This window comes from Penaeus japonicus, unplaced genomic scaffold (assembly GCF_977035675.1).
Source record: "Penaeus japonicus unplaced genomic scaffold, GWHDUDI00000001_assembly GWHDUDI00000034, whole genome shotgun sequence".
In the NCBI taxonomy this organism is placed as follows: Eukaryota; Metazoa; Arthropoda; class Malacostraca; order Decapoda; family Penaeidae; genus Penaeus; species Penaeus japonicus.
The window spans coordinates 21,830,246-21,835,469 of NW_028234436.1; positions in this window are offsets into that span (position 1 = coordinate 21,830,246).

Below are 5,224 nucleotides of genomic sequence, written 5' to 3' on the forward strand. Positions count from 1 at the left end.
GCTAAATCTTACACCAATTAACACAAGGGAAGTAAATATACATGTGTGTTTGAGAGTTTGTGTAAAAGCAAAAAGAAAACTGACTGCTGGGTTTACTAATCATTCAAGAATTTGCACATCGTCCTCACACGGGCTCTCGACCACATCCAGCCACAGGCAGGCAGATGCACGGACTATTTTGGATCGAAAAAGAGCAACGATCACAAAAGCATGTATGTATGTATGTATGTATGTATGTATGTGTCAGCCTGTTCATTGCCATGGATACCCGAGTGTCCAGGTACCCATATCAGCTTGATTGCTTTATTGGCACTATGTAATTTACGAATGATATTACCCTGTGATTCATTTTTGGTAGTTTCTAAGGATTTAATAGCTTTAATTGAACGTAATAAGTCTGAAAATATGACTATTCTATCGTGGGTCGTCGATAGGGCGAAATCTAAGGCTTTGTCTATTGCAAAAAGTTCAGCAAGAAAAATCGATGTATGATTCGGCAATCGAAATCTCAACTGACATTCAGTCGACCATACACCCGCACCCACACACTCGTCTGTCTTGGACCCGTCGGTATACAAATGAAAAAAGGAAAGATGTTTAATCTCTCTGAACCGCTGGCGTACCTCCGCTGATGGTAGCTAGTCTACCACAATGGTAAAATTGGGTGTTGCCCACGGCGCTATATTTGAATGAACCAGGGTATCGATAGTAGAGAGATCTATACCGACTTTGTCTGTGAGGTCTTGGAGTCTATTGCACAGATGCTTTCCGCCGCGGTGCTGTGGGCCTAACTGCCGGCGCAAAACATCCCTATTAGGATGTTGGGGCTGCCTGGCTATTTTAGCGGCGTAAGTCAGCGCAAGCTGGCCGCGTCTGAGACGGAGGGGAGGTACTCCCGACTCTACCTCTAGGCGCTCAGTGCGAGTGCACTTAAGGGCTCCAAGACAGACGCGTAAACACGCATTCTGCACAACATTCAGTCCTTTCAGAGTTGAGCTCGTTGCCGAGCCATACACGATTGACCCATAATCTACTTTAGATCTAATCAGGGATTTATATAACATCAGTAACTATCAGCTCCATTTGTGTCCAGAAATGCACTTTAGACATTTATTCTTTAACTGAAGAAATCTAGCTGAATTTTGAATAGGTATTGGGTGGTTGTCTAGAGTTAGCCTGATGTTGGGCTTTCTCCTATGGGTAAAGACCACGCCAATACTCTTTCTTATGGAAAACTTAAAACCCCATGGAGGCCCAGGTTATGAATCATATCCAGTGCCAATTGGATCTGATTTGGAGTGCCATAATGCACAGTCATCGGCGTATAGTGAGTATATAAGATTTCGAGATGGTAAAATGTCATTAATCATACATAAAAATAATGTTGGTGAAAAGACACTTCCTTGTGGGACCCCGTTTGCCTGGACAAAAATGTCCGAGAAAGTGACATTGTCAGAAAATAATTTGACAGAAAACGTTCTGTCAGATATGAAATTTTGGATAAAACAAGGCAAATTTCCACGTAATCCGAAAGCATAAAGTTTTCTGAGTAGGCCATGTCGCCATGTCATGTCGTAGGTTTTTTCTATATCTAAAAATATTGAAATAAAAAAATGTTTTTTGGCAAATGCCTCATGAATATGACTCTTCAGTTTTACTAGTTGATCGAGAGTTTGACGTCCCTTTCGGAAGCCGCACTGCTCGTCAACTAGTAAATTCCTGGTATTTAAAAAATGCAATAGCCTACTATTAAGAATTCTTTCCATGACCTTGCATAAGCAACTTGTCAACGCAATTGGGCGGTAAGATATAGCGGATTTGGGATTTCCCCCTCCTTTCAATATGGGAATGGTGTGGGCGAAGTGCCATGAATTTGGAAAAGTCTGGTTTTTCCAAATATCATTGTACACTTCTAGCAACTTAATCACGTCATCATGATTAAGATGCTTCATCATCTCATATCGAATCTCATCGGGGCCTGGGGATGTTCCTCTACAGGCTTCTAGGGCTCGGACAAGCTCGTTCATTGTAAGATCTTTATTATAATCAAAGTCATCTCCTGTGGCAAAGTGAATTGGTTGCAGCTCGGATGCTTCCTTGGTGGTCAGGAATGCAGGGTTGTAGTTTTCCGAGCTGCTTGTATAAGAGAACTGCCTGGCGATTATGTTAGCAATGTCTCTAGATGAATCATATTCATTTCCCTCATGGGTGATGTTTTTGATTTTTAATGATGTTCTTTTTTTATTGATTTTGTTGACAGTGAACCAAACCTCTGCAATGCTGGTATTGCTGTTAATCGTAGAGACAAAGCTTCACCAGGAGTCTCTTTTGGCTTGTCTGATTGTTCTTCGAGCCCTAGCTCTCGCTTGTTTGTAATTGCGAAAGTTCTCGTTTGTGATATTATTGTGGAAAAGCCTGTAGGCCCTATTTCGTTCACATAGCGCCCTGCGGCAATCTGGTGTCCACCATGGACTCTATGCTTAATGCTATCTGTCGAAGTCTTAGGGATGGTTGCCATTGCTGCATTTATAATACAATTTTGAACACTGTTTACTTTATCATCAATGGTTTCTCCAACAACTTCGAGCTTGACGCTCCTTGTGAAGGCGACCCAATCTGCTCTTTTTACGTTAAATTTGGGTGCTGAAGGCGTCCTCGTGGTGTCGCATGAATATTGAATACAAATAGGAAGGTGATCGCTTCCCAACGAGTCGTCAATGGTGTGCCACAGGCACTTGGCTGCTAGTGTTGAAGAGACCAGTGATTGGTCAATAAAGCTCAAATTACCGGTATTATCGTCCACTCGTGTTGGACTACCATCATTTAGAAGAACCAGATCAGAGTCGTTGATCAACTTAACTACTTGCTCACCTCTACCATTCACCCGCAGGGAACCCCATGATGTATGACGAGCATTAAAATCACCTAGAATTAATTTATTGTTTGGCAGACTGTCCTGAAGAGCAAAAAGCTCATCATAGATTACCATTTTATCAGGTGGACAATAAACTGAGCATATAGTCAGATACGTGTTATTGAATTTTACTTTGCATGCGACGTGTTCCAAAGTAGAATTAATCGTCACTTCAGTGAAAGGGAGGTTCTGGTGGATGTACATGGCGACTCCGCCTCCACCCCTTCCCTCTCGGTCTTTTCTACAAAAATGGTAGTTTCTTAGCGATACGACCTCGTCAGAGACTTGGTCGTTTAAGTGGCTTTCTTGTAGAGCGATAATATCGAGAGCATAGGACTAGGCTAATAATCTAAGGGAGTTTAATTTTGATCTAAGACTTCGACAGTTCCATTGTATAATGGTATACGCGTGGATTACGTTTTATGGGGTTTGGAAGTGCCTTGTCCGCCGGTTTTTATTTTCTTTTTTTGGGAGGGAGGCGCCTCCTCCTCTCCCTCGCTTCCCGAGGGCCTCTCTCGGGAATTTTTGGAGACAGTAGCCTCCATGGACTGCTCCCCTCTGCTAGAGAGACGCCTGGCAGAAGATGATCTGCTCTTACGAGCAGAACAACTACCAGACGAAGTTCTAGTAGGGGTCGCCTGGACTAAGATCCAGATTGTGATTTGGTATCATCCTCCTTATGATGCTTTTTTTGCTGGGTTGATTCAGCAATTTCCTTTATTGTTTTAGTCAATTCTTTAACTTGATTCATTAAATCTTTAACTGTTTCCTTCAATTCAGAAATTTCCTGGTCCTTAGCTGCGAGCTGCTGACTAATACTGCTTGCACTGGAAACGTTGTTGGTTACTGCTGAGGCGTAAGAAGTATTGGGTTTGCTTGCCAAACCGTCAACTTTCTTCTTGGCCTCACGGTAGCTAACATCGTGCTCTCTCATGTATGCCAATGTCTCAGTCTCCGTCTTCAGGCTGCTGCATTCAGCAGAGCCTGACTGATGGGGACCTCCACAGTTAGCACACTTGAGTGTCTTTTCCGTGCATGTAGTAGTATCATGGGCTCCAGCATATTTGTCTGTATCTTTATCATTGCATCGTAATGAGGTGTGTCCAAATTTTTGGCATCTATTGCAACGCATTGGTTTTTGGATATAGGGTCGAACTTGAACGATCTCATATCCAACTTTTACAGTACTTGGAATTTTGGGTGAGGAAAAAGTCAAAAAACACAATCCGGTTTTTACTCGCACATCTCCATCTTTCTTTGTCATACAATTTACCTCTACTACGCTTTGGTCTTTCATGGCCTCAAGAATTTCCCTTTCTTCCATTGTCCTCAAATCCCTGTGAAAGATTACTCCCTTACAGGTATTTGGGCCAACAGGAATAGTTACTTTAACTTGAAGGTCATGAATTTGCGTCAGTCTAAGCAAATCCTTAACCTGAGATTTAAATTGTACTTTCACAAGGAGGCTACCATCTCGCAATTTTCGGACAAAATCAAAAGTGCCTTCCACTTGACCATCAAGGACCTTCTTAATGATAAAGGGGTTGACATTTTTCAGTGATTGATTTTCATTCACGCATCTTATGTTCACACACCTTGCGTTCTCTGGAGGGATATCAATAAATGGTCTTCTGGGTCGGTCATTGGTCGGGGTTCCATTGGTGGTCAAAGTTGTCTTAGAAAGTTTTGGAGTCGCCCCTCCTCCTTGGGGAGGAGGAAGGGTAGCCGGGGGATCAACCATACTTGGGTGTCGGACCAGGTCCGAACCCTGGGCCAAAGCCCGTTGTCCTAAGGGGACTACCTTTCCCTTAACTGTTGGATCAACCTAATCCCAATAGCTAAGAGATTAAAAAGAAGTCTTTCGGTTACACGTCCTCGCCCCCCCCCTAGTGGAAGCCTGGTTGCGTTCTCCAGTACCAACTAAGGGATCGGAGTTGTGTGGAAGACACTTCCCTACCGCCGAACCTGCCAAATGCGAGGGACGGTAAGTAAATGCCCACCCCCCAAGCGAATACAGGAGCTCACAAGGTAAACTCCGGTAGGCTCAGGAAGGTCACACGTAAAAATGGAAAAAAAAACAGGGAAAGAAAAAAAGTTGCGCCCAAAGGACGCCCCAGACTACTGGGCCTCCCTACCCAGGGGTCACAGCCCGTAAGGGCTACCCTGGGGTAGAAGAGTGCTGCGGGTCTGGGGTGGGGGCCGACTACTCCTACTATAGTCTCGTGTCACCTGCAAAAACAAAAGCACTGAAGGTGCAGGCAAAGCACTAAAAGTGCGCAAAATATGTGCAAAGCAGCGTTTACTCTACTT